This window comes from Odocoileus virginianus, chromosome 21, assembly GCF_023699985.2.
Source record: "Odocoileus virginianus isolate 20LAN1187 ecotype Illinois chromosome 21, Ovbor_1.2, whole genome shotgun sequence".
Lineage (NCBI taxonomy): Eukaryota > Metazoa > Chordata > Mammalia > Artiodactyla > Cervidae > Odocoileus > Odocoileus virginianus.
Genome location: NC_069694.1, coordinates 9,768,044 through 9,777,017, shown reverse-complemented (window position 1 = coordinate 9,777,017; position 8,974 = coordinate 9,768,044).

The window sequence follows — 8,974 nt, the reverse complement described above, 5'->3', positions numbered from 1 at the left end:
AGTCACATACTCTCCACTTCCCCTAAGGTTCTGTCTACTTCTCATTGTCTCATCTACATCTAGGCTAAGTTTCTGTTGCAATATTAAAAATTAAAAATTACAATATTGAAATATCAGAATCATTATACCAACTATTTCATTCATTTGTATACATATTCTCTAGAGACATTTAAATTTTTAACCTTGGATTTACATGAAAAGAAAAACATATGAGTTAGATATATTCTATCCAGACTGCATAAGATTTAACATAAGAAATTTAGGGGAAAGTTTCCAGTTTAAGGGATCAGTTCAGTTCAGTCACTCAGTCGTGTCCGACCGACTCTTTGCGACCCCATGAACCACAGCACACCAGGCCTCCCTGTCCATCACCAACTCCCAGAGTCCACCCAAATCCATGTCCACTGTGTCAGTGATGCCATCTAACCATCTCATCCTCTATTGTTCCCTGCTCCTCCTGCCCTCAATCTTTCCCAGCATCAGGGTCTTTTCAAATGAGTCAGCTCTCCACATCAGGTGGCCAAAGTATTAGAGCTTTAACTTCAACATCAGTCCTTCCAATGAACACCCAGAACCAACCTCCTTCAGGATGGACTGGTTGGATCTCCTTGCAGTCCAAGGGACTCTCAAGAGTCTTTTCCAACACCACAGTTCAAAAGCATCAATTCGTCAGTGCTCAGCTTTCTTTATAGTCCAACTCTCACATTCATACATGACCACTGGAAAAACCATAGCCTTGAATAGATGGACATTTGTTGACAAAGTAATGTTTCTGCTTTTTAATAAGCTGTCTAGGTTGGTCATAACTTTCTTCCAAGGAGTAAGTGTCTTTTAATTTCATGGCTGCAATCACCATCTGCAGTGATTTTGGAGCCCAGAAAAATAAAGTCATCCACTGTGTCCACTGTTTCTCCATCTATTTGCCATGAAGTGATGGGACCGGATGCTATGATCTTAGTTTTCTGAATGTTGAGCTTTAAGCCAACATTTTCTCTCTCCTCTTTCACTTTCATCAAGAGGCTCTTAAGTTCTTCTTCACTTTCTGCCATAAGGGTGGTGTCATCTGAATATCTGAGGTTACTGATATTTTCTCCTGGCAACCTTGATTCCAGCTTGTACTTCATCCAGCCCGGCGTTTCTCATGATGTATTCTGCATGTAAGTTAAATAAGCAGGGTGACACTATACAGCCTTGACGTACTCCTTTTCCAATCTGGAACCAGTCTGTTGTTCCATGTCCAGCTCTAACTGTTGCTTCCTGACCGGTATACAGGTTTCTCAAGAAGCAGGTCAGGTGGTCTGGTATTCCCTCTTAAAGAATTTTCCACAGTTTATTGTGATTCACACAGTCAAAGGCTTTGGCATAGTCAATAAAGCAGAAATAGATTTTCTGGAATTCTCTTGCTTTTTTGATAATCCAGCGGATGTTGGCATTTTGATCTCTGGTTCCTCTGCCTATTCTAAAACCAGCTTGAACATCTGGAAGTTCACAGTTCACATATTGCTGAAGCCTGGCTTGGAGAATTTTGAGCATTACTTTACTAGCTTGTGAGATGAGTGAAATTGTGCGGTATTTGAGCATTCTTTGGCATTACCTTTCTTTGTGATTGGCCACTGCTGAGTTTTCCAAATTTGCTGACATATTGAGTGCAGCACTTTCACAGCATCGTTTTTTAGGATTTGAAATAGCTCAACTGGAATTCCATCGCCTCCACTACCTTAGTTCGTAGTGATGCTTCCTAAGGCCCACCTGACTTCACATTCCAGGATGTCTGGCTCTAGATGGGTGTGAGCGATCACACCTTGGTAATTATCTGGGTCGTGAAGATCTTTTTTGTACAGTTCTTTGTATTCTTGCCACATCTTCTTAATATCTGCTTCTGTTAGGTCCATTCTATTTCTGTCCTTTATTGAGCCCAACTTTGCATGAAATGTTTCCTTGGTATCTCTAATTTTCTTGAAGAGATCTCTAGTCTTTCCCATTCTTTTGTTTTCCTCTATTTCTTTGCATTGATCACTGAGGAAGGCTTTCTTATCTCTCCTTGCTATTCTTTGGAACTCTGCATTCAAATGGGTATATCTTTCCTTTTCTCCTTTGCTTTTCACTTCTCTTCTTTTCACAGCTATTTTTAAGGCCTCCTCAGACAGCCATTTTGCTTTTTTGCATTTCTTTTTCTTGGAGCTCCCTGTCTCCTGTACAATGTCACTAACCTCTGTCCATAGTTCATCAGGCACTCTGTCTATCAGATCTAATCCCTTAAATCTATTTCTCACTTCCACTGCATAGTCATAAGAGATTTGATTTCGGTCACACCTGAATGGTCTAGTGGTTTTCCCCACTTTCTTCAAATTAAGTGAATTTGGCAATAAGGACTAGCTGATCCAAGTCACAGTCCACTCCCAGTCTTGTTTCTGCTGACTGTATACAGCTTCTCTATAGAGTTTTAGGCATATATATATTTTATTACCTGTGGAATAAGACCCACTGAAGGGGATCAGTGATTATACCTCCTGCAGCAAACACTCATCATTTTGACTATTCTCATCTCACCCTTGAGCAGTTCACCTGGCCTGTTCAGATGTAAAAGCCCATTTGTACACTGATTCTACAAGGACTGCTTATTTTTTTCTGTTTTGCATATAGGGTTATCGTTGCCATCTTTCTAAATTCCATATATATGTGTTAGTATACTGTAATGGTCTTTATCTTTCTGGCTTACTTCACTCTGTATAATGGGCTCCAGTTTCATCCATCTCATTAGAACTGATTCAAATAAATTCTTTTTAATGGCTGAGTAATATTCCATGGTGTATATGTACCACAGCTTCCTCATCCATTCGTCTGCTGATGGGCATCTGGGTTGCTTCCATGTCCTGGCTATTATAAACAGTGCTGCGATGAACACTGGGGTGCACATGTCTCTTTCAGATCTGGTTTCTTTGGTGTGTATGCCCAGAAGTGGGATTGCTGGGTCAGATGTATAGAACAGACTTGTGGACTCTGGGAGAAGGCGAGGGTGGGATGTTTCAAGAGAACAGCATTGAAACATGTATATTATCTAGGGTGAAACAGATCACCAGCCCAGGTTGGGTGCATGAGACAAGTGCTCGGGCCTGGTGCACTGGGAAGACCCAGAGGGATTGGGTGGAGAGGGAGGTGGGAGGGGGGACCGGGATGGGGAATACATGTAAATCCATGGTTAATTCATTTCAATGTATGACAAAAACTACTGTAATGATGTAAAGTAATTAGCCTCCAACTAATAAAAATAAATGGAAAAAAAAAAAAGGACTGCTATTTTTTAGTACAGAAATGATTGGAAAGCATGGAGTAAAGTCATTTAGGCTATTTAATGAATCAGAATTTTAGTATCTTTCCTACCTTTTTCAGTTTTTCCTTCACTTCCTTCACTCTGTCTCCCCCTAGAAAGAGTGAAGTGTCTTGTCCAGTATCATACCTCTGAATGATGACTAAAGCATGATCAAAGGGCTGACTAAAAGAAAGGATTTAAGATGTCCAGAGAAAGAACAACAAAAACAAACAAAAAAGGCACAAGTTTGATTTTTTTAAAGTGATAAATTTGTGGAACAATTGATCAAGACAAATAGAAAAAACACATTACTAAATCAGGAAGGAAAATTGGGCTATTAATTCAGATACCATAGATATTGAAAAGTTATAATAATAAATTTGATAGCTGGAAAAACTAGTTTGGATCCTTTAAAAATTTATTAAAACTAACACTTCAAAAAGTAGGTTATCTAAATAGTCATGTGCATGTTAAGGGAACTGAATCCATGATAACAAACAAATAATCAAACCCTTTTTACAAACAGAGTACATCAATTGAGATGTTTTACTAATGAATGCTTCACTGCAAGGAGATCAAACCAGTCAATCCTAAAGGAAATCAGTCCTGAATATTCATTGGAAGGACTGATGCTGATGTTCCAATACTTTGGCCACCTGATGCAAAGAACTGACTCATTGGAAAAGACCCTGAAGCTGGGAAAGATTGAAGGCAGGAAGAGAAGGGGACTACCAGAGGATGAGATGGATGGATGGCATCACCGGCTCAATGGACATGAGTTTGAGCAAGCTTCGGGAGCTGGTGTGGAGGGAGGTCTGGTGTGCTGGAGTTCATGGGGTTGTAAAGAGTTGGACATGACTGAACTGAACTGAAACATTTCAGGGAGATATAAAACAAAATAATTTGGAGTCTTTCAAAAATAAGAGAAAGAGGCAACTCTGAATGTGAACACTAAGACAGATATGACAAATGATTACAGACCAATATGCCTCATAAGCATAAGTGCAATAATTATAAACAAATACTATCATATTGAATCTCAAAGTTATCTCTGAATGATAGGGCTAAATTAACATTTGAAAATACTCCAAGTAATTTACCACATTGATGAAAGAAAGAAGACAAACCTATATGATTATATCAAATGATACAGAGAAAGTGTTTGCTAAAAGTAAATGTTCATAAGAACTGGAAATAAAAAGAAATACAAAACCTACAGCTACCACCATATTTAATGATTAAATTTCAAAGACTCTTCCTTGAGATAAAGCACAAGAGAAGGATGCCACTGTTGTCAAATCTATAACATTGTATTGGAAGTCCTATTCTATGTGATAATGTAATTTGTTAAAGGTATAGATATTGGAAAGGAAAAAAGTAAAACAGTTTTTATTCTCAGATGACATGAATACATACATAGGAAATTCAAAATTCTATTAAGTATTTGAGTTAGATGCAAACTCAATGCAAAACTCAATGGTATTTCTACATTCTAAAAAGAGAGAATCAGAAAACTAAAATTTAAAAATACTCTTTATAAAAGTATCAAAAAAAACCAAGGATCAAAACATAAATCTTTAAAAACTATGTGAAAGATTTCCATAAACAAAAACTATAAAACACTGTGGAGTGAAGTAAAATGAGGCAATCAAGAGTGGCACCATGTTTCTGGATTCGAAGACCCAACATACTTAAGATACCTATTTTTCTAACATTGATCTCTCCATTCTCACTGTCATTCTCCATTCTCACTCAAGACTCAATACAATCCAAACAATCCCAGCAGCCTAGTCTGTAAAAATGCATACCTTGATTCCAAAATGTATATGGAAGAGCAGAAAACTAAAGTAGGCAAGACAGTCATGAGGAATATGTCAGAGGACATATATTATTACATCTCAAAATGAATTTAAAAACTTCAGTGATTACAAAAGGATAAGGTTGGTATAAAAATAAACAGTGAATGCAGAATAAAGACTATAGGAAAGTCTGTATGTTTTGTGGTATAATAAAGATTATATATATAATACTATACATATATATATATATTATAGTGTATGTATGACCACATTGTATATTTGCCACAAATTTGATGAAGAAAAAAGTTACTATTATTGACTATCTGCTATGTATAATGTGCAGTAAATAAGGAAGTTGAATAACTCATAGTTCCTGATCTCAAGAAATTTATATTTCAGATATATTTCAAACTATGATGTAAAAGAGCAACATAACAAAGCATGTAGAAGTTATACCAGTTTTACCTATTGAGCATCCTGGAAGACATAATAAGAGATATAATAATTCTGAAATTACAAATATTTTATCAACAGAAAAGCTTATCTTTTATATGAGCACAAGCAAATAGAAGTTAGGTCTGCTTTATCTAGTGCTGGTCCTGAATAATATTCATTTTAGGAGTGTGCACTTCAGAAAAATCAATTTAGAAATCAAAAACTAGAGTAAGTGAACAGTGAAGAAAAGTTATACTACCAAGGCTTTGCAACTTAACTTGCTAAAATGAAAGTAAAATATTATTATAGATATTCATAATAATAATTTTCATTTAATAAACTGTTTCCCCCTTTTTCATTCAGTCCTTAGCTTGATACATTACTTGGGTTCATATTCCCTTCTGGGGAAGTACAATGTTGAATGACTCAACTAGCAAAGAGAAACAGATGGTATCAGTGGTATTGAAAGCTATTTGCCAAAGTCATAAATTTTATATTACCAAGATCTGGAAGGTAGATTAATGAGTAATTACTCTGCTGTTTTAAAGTTCCCAGAGGCTGGTTTTAAATGAGTTTGCCTAAGTACTCCCAGTGAAAATTAAATTTTATCAGGACATTCTTCCCACTTATAAATAAAACTAAAGGCAACACACCTTACTAAACATCTTCTGAGACCAAACCCTCTGTGATAAACGCCAAAGAGAGAACATCATGTGCTCTAGAGGATCCAGGATTCAAAAGAAACTCTCTTAACCACACTTCCTTATCTATAAAATAAAGCAGCATAATACATGATCCCTAAGGTCATGTAGTTTCGAAGTTCTTCCAACTCTTGCCTCACTTTCAATCTATATTTCTGAGAAAGGAAATAAAAGAAAATAACAAAAATCAATTTTAAACAGATATGTAGACTATCAGAAGAGGAAAAGATCATTTTATTAAAGATAAACAAGGATAAAAGTTTAGACTCCAGTCAAGTCATAGAAACAAGGAGCTTGGATGTGAAAAGGATTGGGGAAAAAAACTGGCTTAATTTTGTGGGGGAGCCATGTTGGAGTTATCCTGAGAACTTTGGTTAAACACAGATTTCCCCTACTCTCTGAGTAGAGAGATCCTATGAAACCATTCGTAAGCTGAAATAGCATAAAATGAAGTAATTACCTTAGGACACATCTTGCTAACAGATGCACAAAATAAATCAAGATAAAGCACAGATGCTCACAGGTACAGTTCAAAACTACGGCAGCTCGACACTGAGATTCTGAGAACTGCTCCTGGGGAAGAAGCTTGGCAGTTCCTACCCTCACTGCTTGAGGTGTGTGCGCCTCTGTAATTGACAGCTGCTAAAAAGGAGATCAGTCCCAGGTGTTCATTGGAGGGACTGATGTTGAAGCTGAAACTTCAATACTTTGGTCACCTGATGCGGAGAGCTGACTCAATTGAAGACCCTGATGCTGGGAAAGATTGAGGGCAGGAGGAGTAGGGGACGACAGAGGATGAGATGGTTGGATGGCATCACCAATACAATGGACATGGGTTTGGGTGGACTCCAGGAGATGGTGATGGACATGGAGGCCTGGAGTGCTGCGGTTCATGGGGTCACAAAGAGTCAGACATGACTGAGCAACTGAACTGAACTGAACTGAAAAATGCTAAACACTAGTTTCATTTTCTACCTTTCTTTCATTAAAGCAAAAATCCTCTTCGGTTTTCCTTCAATTAGCAAACCCAGGTATTATTCAGGCCTTTTGTAAAAGTAAAGTAGTGTAAAGCAAATGTTCAAAAAGCAGGGGATACCTGTGATACAGAGTTAATTTAGATATATAACTGTGAAACTGGGCATCAAACTAATAAATAATAAATTATTGGGGAAAGTGTGACATTAAGAAAGTTGTGTTCGAATAACCAAGCATTCTGGAACTTTGAAAAGGTAGTTGCAAGTTTGTACCCTTAAACAACATCTCCTCAGTTGTTCCACCCACTAGCTCCTGGTAACCACCATCTACTCTGTTTCATGAATTCAGTTCTTATAGATTCTACACATAAGTGATATCATACAGTGTTTGTCTTTCTTTGACTTGTCTAATACCCTCAAGATCTATCTATGTTGTCAAAAATGGCAGCATCCTTCTTTCTCATAAACGAATAATATTCCATTGTACATATACAGTCAGCCCTCAATATTCAAAGGTGATTGGTTCCAGGACCTGCTGCAAATACAAAATCTACTGTACTCTAGTCCCAGAGATTCAACAAACCACAACTGTAAACATTTTGGGTTAGCCAAAATGTTAGTTTGGGTTTTTCCATATTTACTGGAAAAAAATTTTTCTGTAAGTAGACCCTCGCAGTTGAAACCTGTGCTGATTCAGGCTCAATTGGATGCCAGGGCACAGTGGTTATGATCAACAGTACTGTATTATAAACTTCAGAGTTGCTAAAAGACTAGGTCTTAATTGATAACTATGATCTTAATGATAATTATGTGAACTGATAGAGGCTAACACAGTGGTAATCATATTGCAATATATGAATGTTTCAAATCAATACACTGTACACCTTAAACCTACACAGTGTTGGATGTCAATTATATCTCAATAAAAATAATTAAAATTTAAGTTCACTAAAAAAGAGCCCTTAATAGTACTGTGAATAAATAATAGTACAAGGATAAGTAAATAACTGTTTTTCACCTTAGACTTGAGTTAGCAAGTTCTTAAACCATGTAGGGACAGTGAAGAATTAAAAGAACTGTCACAACAGACTATAAAATATACTCAGAATTTTAAAGGAAAAGACAAAGAGAAAGGGATTTTATTAAAATAGATAGAGAAAATATTTAAAAGCACAAATTTGTTAAGTTTAAAGTGACTGTAGATTATCCCAGTGAAGATGTCCTATAAGTCAAATTGTAAATTAAACAAGTTAAGACTATAGACTGAGAAGGAAGATAGGGATGAGTTCAGTTCTCTAGTCTATACCTCCCTGTGTGTTAGTGGGTTATTTTTACTATAGACATAACTGGATTACAATAAGGGTTGAAGATATTTATGATGAGGAAATAGTGTGTGAGTGATAGAGGAGACCATGGTTGCGAGTTAGCAGAAAGGGCAAGTATAGAGCAAGAACTGTGTGGATCCAATGGCCAAGTTTTTAGAGATGTTTAGGGGATGAAAAGAGTACAAAAAACAAGCACATAAGACAGATGAGAGGATTACTAAATGAGCAAAATTATTTGGGAACATATGGCTATATGAAGGCAAAGGGAAGAATTAATCTAGAAGGAAGATCCAAGAATGAAAATGATATTACAAAGATGAGGAAGAAAAGAACCCACTCAAAATGGCTAAAATATTATGGACATTGCAACATAATTGTGGGACAGGAGCTTGTATATTCTAAAAAATATAGTGAATGACAGAGAAATGGA